This window comes from Mizuhopecten yessoensis, unplaced genomic scaffold (assembly GCF_002113885.1).
Source record: "Mizuhopecten yessoensis strain PY_sf001 unplaced genomic scaffold, ASM211388v2 scaffold7547, whole genome shotgun sequence".
In the NCBI taxonomy this organism is placed as follows: Eukaryota; Metazoa; Mollusca; class Bivalvia; order Pectinida; family Pectinidae; genus Mizuhopecten; species Mizuhopecten yessoensis.
The window spans coordinates 1,421,973-1,432,301 of record NW_018407102.1 but is presented as its reverse complement, the minus strand read 5'-3'; the positions used below and the strand labels follow the sequence as shown (position 1 = coordinate 1,432,301).

Genomic DNA, 10,329 nt, shown 5'->3' with positions numbered 1-10,329 from the left:
AAAAAAAAAATGTTCTTCTAATAAACACCTATTCAAAATGTAGTTTATAAATATATATATGTAGGTGTGTTGTGCAGGATGAATCCGCTATCCATGTTTATCCGAGACATGCCCTTTATTTTTAGGGTCAAGCCATTTCTACTGTACTCTGCCACCATAATATGACCCCCACAAACAGTTTTCTCCCTAGGCTTTCTCTGATGCTTTCTGAGCACAAAACAAGATATCATAGAGATAACGGACAACAAAACAGAAATATGAAACAGAGATGATTACAAAATCAGCAGGCTTTCATTGACAAACTGTAATGTCAGTTTAGAACACTGAATTAAAGTAATATTTGCGAGCAAAAGTTTTTTTATGAAGCTGTACATAGCTGTGAAATGTAATCCTGAATAACTCCAGCTATGTCACTTTACTTTACTGAGATTGCTTCCCTAGCTTCCTTGTATGAACAATTTCCTTGTGTATACTAGCTGATACATGTGTGATGTGGATTTCCTCAAATAGAGCTTCAGGATGTAGCTTTCATTGTGGTGCAATGTTATAAGTACTTGTAAGGGTTGCTGTAACGATCATCAAGTTCGTGGCTGTTGCCCGATTCTTTGTTTATCAAGAAAATTTGTTAAAACCTAACATTTGTGCACGTCAGCACCAACAGTCAAAGTGTTTGTGCACACATGGTTCATTGTCCAAGGTGATACAGGTCATCGACCAAACTGTTATAGGTCTATTGAACTGATGTTAAACCTAAGGAGACACCCAGTGATACCAGCTTGTGGTTTGGGGGAGAGCTTTGTAAGAATGCCTCCAACAAGTTTGTGTTTCGGGTTGCCCAGGTCAAGGTAAATGTATTTTTTTATAGAAAATCTTTGTAAATAAAGTAAATGCTTGATATAATGTTTCATGAATACACAGTTAAACGTTGATAATATTACCTTCATTTACAGTAAAACCTCGATATCATGCCCCTCGTTCATTTTGTGCCCTTCTTTAGCGTTACAAGTGTACTATCTTTCCAGGGCAGTTTTCCTCATTTCAAACAATGCTTTAATATTTAAAAAAAATATAAAGTAAAACTCTTTACAATACCAAATGTTGACAGAACAACAGAGTCGTACTGCTTATTTGAACCATGTAAGCATGAACACTTGGGTTTACAAAAATGTCATAAACTAGAAAATTTCCATATATAATTTACATGAGGTATCAATTGTGTGATGTACTACCACAAACAAGAGAAATGTTTTGAACCAGTAATATCACGACATTTCATGACTTTTCAATGGTATTATCTCCGAAATGGGCAGTACAAACATTGCCTTGAGAGAAGAATATGTCTCGGTGTCAGGAATCAGGTCTCCAAAAGCTGATCTGATGACGTCGGTCACTCGGAGAACCATAAAGAGTCACAGGTATATCAAGTAGGATGAGAAACCAAATTTAGACAATGATACTTACCCTACTGCGTGTCTCACACTTCATAATCTGTGTCATAATTGTTCATTGATGATCAAAATGTCGTCACTGGATGTAGATCATTAGATAATCTTGGTGTCATCATTCGCCACTAGCGTATATATCATTTGACAATCTTGGAGAAGCATTACCGGTGATGGCTGATGGCCCTGGTATCCTCTTACATAGGAACTGATGCTTTAGCGGCTATTTAGCTGTTGAAAAATTATTTTTGTAAGTGAATTAATGTCACCAGCTTAAAAGACTACTGGGTATGTAATATGCTTTTGTCCATCTTTCTCATACTCTTGCATAATTGTCAACCTCTGAAAATCCCATTTCTGTTCATGACCCGATATTGAAGCTGTAACAAATCTGCTCATTATGCCAAACAATATGTTGTTTAAATTCTGATGAAAACATTGACCAGAATGAAAATCCGGTGACTAAAAACCATAGTTATATGGTATTCAGGTTGTATATTAAGTTATACATTAAGAAATATATGACAATTCTATGTATATTTTCGTTCTGTTGACTGTTCTATGTAGAAAACTTTATCTTTAACTGATGGTGTCGATCATTGAGAGCAGAAATAAAAATGTCTATGTGTGTGTAGCGGAACAGGACTGTGTCGATCGTCGACGACCAGATAGCTCAATTCATTGAGCGTCCGTCTAGAGTTCAGAAGGTCCCGGGTTCAAACCCCAGTCTGGCTTTGCATTTTTCCTCTCCAGTTACATGTGATTTGTTTTCTGTCTCACTATGGGTGAGTATTTTTATGTGACCCAGAGGAATATACACAAAATCAAAATCTTACAACATACAATGTTATGATGAAACGCTCTCAGATCAAATCAATATTTTGTCTCGTACGTTGTTTCAACCCAAAATAGAAGTGCCCCCCCCCCAGTCTATGATCCACGATATGCTGTTTGTGTGTTCAGACAACTGATGTGTTTGGACATATTAACCACAGATATCAAGATTTGTACGTTATTTATAAACACGTAATGACATTGGTAACTGTCAAGCAGTTATTACACACTATCTGTCATCATTTTGTAACATAGTTTTACTGATTGTATAGATGTCATTGTTGAAGATTATGATGACCCTCAAATGTTTAGAGGTCATCTAGTTAACAATGGTTGGCGGCTAATGTTTCAGAATAATTGCTTGACAAGACTTTCTGTCCAGTCATTGATAACATGTTACTTGACTCAGTTCCAGAAAAAAATACTAGATGTTGGTTCTGGGTATGAATCTCATATTACCCATTGGTTTCCATCAGTCTTGTTAGAAATTGGTACTGTTGAGCAGTATCATCATAAAAACACAAATATTGTATATGGTTGGCAACAGGATACTCATACCTGTTATCAGATAGTTAGTGAAGACCTCGAAAAATAGAGGAAGCCATCTTGACTAGATGACCACCTTGCTCACTTGTTAAAGCATTCACCTAGAGTCGGAAGACCATACGTCTGAGTTAACGTTGTAATAGCATCCATCTCGGGAAGTCAACAAGTTCAGGTGTTAGGAGTTGCCTAGAGTCAGAAGACCAAAACTAGCTCAGATGTTAGACTATTTGCCTAGCGTCAGAAGACCATCTAGCTCATTTGTTAGAGTATCCGCCTAGAGTCAGATGACCATCTTGCTTATTTATTGGACTTTCTTCTTAAATTCAGATGATTATCTATCTCGTTTGTTGGAATGTCTTCCTATAGAGCTAATTTTATTAGAGTGTCTGTCTCGAGTCAGACGACCATCTAGCTCATTTGCTAGAGTGTCTGTCTCACGTCAGAACACCATCTAACTGGAGTGTCTGGCTGGAGAGCTCAATCCTTATACTGGCTGTCCCCAGACTAAAGATGGTTTAGCTCAGTTGTTAGAGCCTCTGTCTACAGTTGGTAGATCCTAGCTGTACATGTCTGTCTACAGTTGTTGGAGCCTGCGACTGTCGCCAGTTAGAAGATCCATTCTGTCTGCAGTTGTTGCAGCCTCTGTCGACAGTTGGAAGAGTCTCAGCTGGAATTCTACTCGCATATTTTTCCTACTATTAGTACTCATGACCACATTGTAAACTGCACCTAGGTGATGTGAGAGTTGCATGTCATGAACTGTTTTGTTGCATAAGCTATAGTAAATAGTTATGGCATTCCACCAGTGGAGATCAATGGCTGCATTAAATATTGATGGCTTGAGTGATTTATACTAAGTAAAATAGTACCAGATTATCTATCATCTCCTAGACCTAATTATAGCCGGCAGGGGCATGCAGAGGGTTGAGACAGGTAAAGGGTTGTAGCTAGGCAGGCAAAAGGTTATCTCCTGCAGGAGATCTGGGTAAAACTAAAAGGACAAACCTGGATGAGGGCTTCAGGGGCAGGCAGATGTTACCATCATTAATAGGGAAAAGACCTGGATATAGGCTACTTGGCCAGCAAAATGTTATCTTGTAGGGAACAGACCTTGATAAAGGCTACATGGATAGACTAAGGTTTAGGACACAGACCTGGATAAGGGCTACATGGATAGGCAATTTTTTTATTTTATTTTTTATTTTTTTTATTTGACACTTTTTTATTTTCCTTTTTGCATAATTATTATATAATAATGACAATGACAATACAATTTTACAATGGGGTACATCAATGTGAGAGAAAGTTTCAATTTGATCATATATTTGTTACACTCTGATTCTGCCTTGAAGAGCAGAGATATACTTTTGTTCGATTATATATGCTGCTGTGTTTATTACAACTGGAGTACCAATACATACCTATATTGCAAAAAAGACATTTATTTATTTTATACACATAACATATAACTTTCATGCATCCATCCACTCATTACAAAATACTTAATACCGCTAGCATGTCTATAAGGCATTTAAGTTAGATTATTTGGAACCATTTGTTTTCAAACTTGTTGTAATCCATATTCTTTTTGTAAATTACCTGTTCTATCCTAATGTTGTCTTCCAGGTCTTTTTTAAAGTAAGCAATATTGGGTCTACTAGTTTTTAATTTTTGTTTATAAATGTGGTGCTTATATAAGCAATCAGCAAAATACTGTTTAGAGCATTAATATCCTGTTTATGTGTTGCTTTTCCAAATATGACATCATTATTGTTCAGTTCTATGATTTTATTGGTTTTTGTGTATAGCCATTGCTTGAGATCATTCCAGAAACTAGCGACTACTCTACATTCATAAAATAAATGTATTATTGTTTCTATGTTATTATTACAGAAGGAGCAAAGTGGAGAGTCTTATTTTTGTCATGTGGAGATATTTATTTGTACTGATGACTCTATGTGTTATTCTGTACTGGAGCCATCTAAGTTTTATGTCTTCAGTATTTTTAAAAATAGACATATTTACTTTCCTCCACTGAAAGTCATTGATTATTGAGTCTAGGTCTTCAGCCCATTTCAGTTGATATTTTATATTAACTTTCAATTCTTTTACCAATAAATTATTTATTGATTTACCACTTATTTTGTTTGTTATGATGTTGTAAATAAACTTTGGGCAGTGAGGCAGAACTATAGTGGACGCTCTGACATGTATTATATATATTCCATGCTGAAATAATTGCATTTCTTAACCCATAGAACATAGTAAGTTGCGGATGAAAGTTATATTTTTCACAAAACCCCCGTAAGATGTAATAAGTTCACCTCGGTCATTCAATATATCAAAGACAAAACTTATGCCCATTTTTTCCCACTGTTTAAAATAGACAGTTCTATTATCTATTTTTATTCCATTATTGAACCATAAATGTTGATAAATAAATTCCTCTTCTCCGACAACACCAGAAAAAAATATAGATCTTCTAGAACTTCTTTCCAGAATAGGTTTTTAATACTATGCACTTTCTTCTTTAGAAATTCCTTTCCTCTATTGACAATTACATTCTTGCTATCACCTATTACCTCTTCAAAAATTAAGGTCCAGGAGTCATTTGACTTGAAAAGTCTTTTTATCCAAGTCAGTTTCATCGACTTGATGAAATATTCTATAATGAACATTTTTAATCTGCCCTCTTCATAGGACTTTGATATTTGGTTCCTAGATACCCGATCATTTTTATTATTCCATATAAAACTGAAGAACATTTGTTCAATCTGTTTTATCACTAGTATATTAGGTTTTGGTATATTTGTAAATAAATGAATTATTTTTAGCATAACTATGCTTTTTATCACTGTTATTGTACCCATTGTACTAATTAATCTTTTAGACCATACATGTAATAGAGCCTTCATTTCTTTGATTTTACTTTCATAGTTTAGTTTGATTATTTGATCTAGATCTACGCTCATTTTAATACCTAAAAACACGAAGGGTTCTTCAGACCAAACAAGTTTCTTCTCTGTGCATATTCTGTCTTTACTATGAGCTTTGCTGCCAATCCATATACATTTCGTCTTGTCAATATTAGGCATTACACCCGAGTATTTTGCATACTGATCTAGTAGATTAAGTGTAGTTCTGAGAAATTTTGCCATTCCATCTATAGTGATACCTGTATCATCAGCATATTGTGAAAGTTTTATTTCACGATTTTTTGTTTTGATGCCCTTTATATCATTATTGTTTCTAATCAGAATACCTAAAATCTCGACGCACGGTATAAACAAGTATGGGGAGATTGGATCACCCTGTCTACAGCCCCATTCTATAGGGAAGAATTTTGAAAAAATACCATATTGTATTACACACAGACTAGCATTTCTAGTTAAAGTTTGTATCATTTTTATGAAATATTCACCAAAATTGAAAAAAGTTAATACTTTGTTTATGAAGCTCCATGCTATGTCGAAAGCCTTCTCAAAATCTACTAATACCAATTGCAACAAGCCTGGTTTATCTGTTTCTGCTGTGTATTGTAAAATGTCGTATAACTGTCTAATACTTTCACCAATAAATCTGCCTTTAATAAAACCTTTCTGGTTTTCGTGTATCAACTCATTTATGATTTCATTTAGTCGGTAAGCTAAACAAGTTGAAAAAAAATTGTATGATAAATTTAACAAAGAGATAGGGCGCCAGTTCTTGACATATTCCCTTGGTTTATTTCCTTTTGGTATTATAGTAATTACCCCTTGTTTTTGTGTTATTGAAAGTTCCCCCCTTTCAGTTCCCATATTAATAGATTTAAAAAAGTAAATTTTGATATCAGGCCAGAAAAAATTGTAAAATTCGGCTGTGAAACCGTCCGGGCCTGGGCTTTTTCCATTTTTGAGATTTTTTATTGACCTACCTACCTCTTCTAATGTAATTTCCTGGTCTAGCCTATTTTTAATTTCTTCGTTTAACTTGGGTATCTCATATCCATGTAATAGTTCATTTAAGTTAACATTTTCGATTTTGTCCTAACTACTTGCATAGAGTTTACTGTAAAATTCCTTTATTTCATTTAGTATATTTTCTTGTTCTTTTATCTCCCTACCAGCATTATCTACAAGTCTTGTTGCATTCTTATTTACATAGTTTCTCTTTTCCATATTGCAAAAGTATTTTGTGGGCTTTTCCCCTTCTTCAACCCATTGAGCTCTCGCTCTGGTAATTTAATTCCTTTCATATACTCATTTCTCATATTTTCTTGATCATTTTTCAATTCGGTTAAAATTTCTTCCAAAATAGTGTTCGGCTTGTCACTCAACATTTCCTCAATGTTTTTTATTTGTCTGTCAATCCTGTCAACTTTTTCCTTATTTCTTTTCTTTTTATGGCCACTGTAGGTTATAGTAGCAGCCCGAATTTTCAATAAAATCATTTCCCAAAAAAGTTGGTCATTAATAACGGGCTGATAACATTCAGGTTCTATGTTTTCTTTTTCCTCCATATTATATATAGGTACAGCATATTCAAGTTTAGTCTCTCTTATACATTTCTTAACTTTATCTTCATATATCTTATCAAAGAGAAGTGCATTGTTAAACTTCCAGAAACTCTTTCCTTTTCTAAAATTTGTTAGTCTCAGTTTTAGTTTATACCCCGGCAATATTTCAGTTTTTTCCATATTTGTCATTAGTTCTTTGGAGATCAGAAAAAAATCAAGTCTTGCTTTTTTAACTGGATTTTTTTAAAACCAAGTATATTTTTTTACTGTAGAGTTAAGGGTTCTCCACGGATCCTCAAGGTTAAATTCCTCTATGATATTTAGTAATTCCTCTCTTGCTTTAGGGTTGTTTCTTGTATTATAATTATAGTTATCCAAATTATAATCCTGTACCATATTTAAATTCCCGCAGATGATGAAAAATTCTTCTTCCTCTTCAGCTAAACTTTCTTATTTTTTTTTGTAAAATTCTGGATTATCCTTATTTGAACAATAGATGTTTACTAAAATTACCTTAATTTTGTTTTCAATGTTCAATATTATATAATTTCCTTCCTGATCTGTACTTATCTTATTAACTTTACAGTCAAAATTGCTGTTCAGGAGGATACATACCCCTCTAGAGTCTCGTCTACCATGACTGAAGTAACATTGGTCAAACCCCCATTGAGCTTTAATCATATTTTCATCGGCCTCAACAAAATGAGTGTCCTGTAAACAGTAAATTGAATATTTTTTTTGTCTTAAATAATTGAAGACATCTTTTCTTTTAAAACTGTCTCTGAGACCTCTGCAGTTGAGACTCACTATGCTAATACCTTCTGCCATCTGATATCAGTAAAGCTAATTTTAAAGGTTCCAAACTTGAGGTTATTGTGTATTTATATTGCAAGTTTATATATTTATAAATGTAACTTTCACTCATCATATATACAGACAAAAAACTACATATACACATACATAGGAACAAAAAACTTCCAGTTCTCGGAGTTGTCAACATTATGAGGTATCTCCCTCACTAATGCCAAACAACCAACAGAAAAAGGAAAAAAAATACACAAAAATAATAAGAACCCACACATGGTTACAACCTCCATGTTGGAATGTCCCTTCTGTTCATACTGTGTCACAGAAATAGTTCTATACAGGCACCTGTATAACAATGGCAGTCTAGACAATATATAGGGCAACAATCTTGACTTCTATGTAAGAAGGTTCCAAACAGTTGTAACTTTTAATTTATAAGGAGTTTTTCAGTAACATGAACAATCGTACTATGTTAAAGGTTTCTCTTTGCACCGTAGATTTCTCGGTTTTCACCTTTCTGTCCTTTATTTAACCATCTGAGGCTTTTACCATGTTAACACTAACCTATAATTAAATATAGTGTATCAATAATCAAAACTTAATATTAACATACACTGTGTATATAAACACTTTTATAACAAACCGTAATATGTTTGTAATCAATTTTATATGGTCAGCGTATGCATGTCATGTGCCTACATTTGTATGTCTTTGTATAAATATAATCTTACAAAAACCTTTCTATCTTTATAAAAGAGTACAAGATACTGAAAAAAGAAAATTGTCATATAACCTCATTAAGTTATTGTACAATTTAGAAGTCTGCCTTGCTAATTAAAAAAGAAAAAATACTCTTAAAGGGCCGGTTTCCAAAACGGCCCCTTCTCTGATTCAAATTTCCTGTTGGTGGTGCATTGCCCATGCCGTTGTGGTCACAAATCTATAAAGTATAAAGATTTAGGTCACTTGGTTTGTTTTTTATGGCTCCTCAAAGTTGTACCTTTCAGAAGCTGTCTAAGTGTTGATAAAATGTGCATGTTATGTAAAATATTAATGAAAATCTAATCAAATGATGGTCACCGTAAAGAATACATTCATGGCATGATTGTGACAAAAAATCATGTTTCCATCGCGCCATTTGGCTGTTTTATGGAAGAAACAATCTCAAAAATGCCATTTTCGATGATAACATTTTAGACACAAAAACTGTGTTTTTTAGAGAATACACCCTTTTATGGGCGTTGGATGCAAACCAATTTTTATCCTATTAAACAGTACGTAATATGCTATTGATGAGAGGAAAAATCATCAAAATGTAAGTGGTGGAACATTTTCAAATGTTGGGTTGAATTAGCCTATGGTTGAATTGCCGATTTTCGACTTTCTTTAGATAATTAACAAAAAAACGAGAGTATTTGCTCGGTATGTTGAGAATATGTACACAGATATGAAAAAAAGTGAGAGAAACACTTTTTCATAAAAAAAATCCAAGATGGCTACTTCACAAGTCCCCGTGGTTGAAGACATTGGCTGACAAATAGACAGAACAACAAACAAAACGTGTTCCTTATGATTTTGGTTGGTTTTCGCATTTACGGGAGTGTTCATANATGTTTTATGAATAAACACGATGTTTTGGAAATATTTATCAAAAGAAATTTATACTATGTTGCGAATTACAATTTCGAGATAACCTTCTTTTATTTACGAACTTATGTCTTTGATGCTGAAATTGACAACTTTATAAAAATACATTTTCACTGAAATTATGAAATCTGGGTGTCGGAAAGGTGTAAAATTATTCTTCAGAAAAGAAAAAAACAGTAGTTGAGCTAGATAAGAAAGAATACGGGGGCAGGCACCTATGGAGAATTAACATTACTGGAAACAGGCCCTTTGCTGTCTCTTTGTGAGCCAGGGCATAAATCATAGAAACGAGCGAATAAGCATGTTTATAAAGTTCTAGACACATATTACCTATATTGTCTTGTAGTAAGCGAATTAGTCCTGGGGATTTGTTATTGTCCCACATTAAGATTTAGAGTTCACTGGATAATGGACACGTCACACGATCTGTAACATCACAATTTGAGCATGTACTTCTGCCACGACGCGTTTTTGTTTTGCTTGAGTTCCAGCCACACGTCAGACAACGTTTCCTTGATCCTTGTTGAATTACCTTCTCTTCTTAAGTTAAACGATATC

General features: G+C 34.0%; 1 protein-coding gene across 4 annotated transcripts in view; it reads left to right on the top strand.

Moving 5' to 3' along the window:
- The window catches only part of LOC110453920 (G protein-activated inward rectifier potassium channel 3-like), a 70,634-nt gene that overhangs the window by 17,709 nt on the left and 42,596 nt on the right, over window positions 1–10,329 (top strand). Inside the window, exon 1 of one of the 4 annotated variants that reach the window (XM_021503163.1) lies at window positions 522–845. The exons of the other annotated variants lie outside the window; for them this stretch is intronic. The gene's annotated coding sequence lies outside the window, so the exon portion shown is untranslated. Of the gene's footprint in view, window positions 1–521; window positions 846–10,329 lie in introns of those variants that run through there. 4 annotated transcript variants of the gene reach the window in all.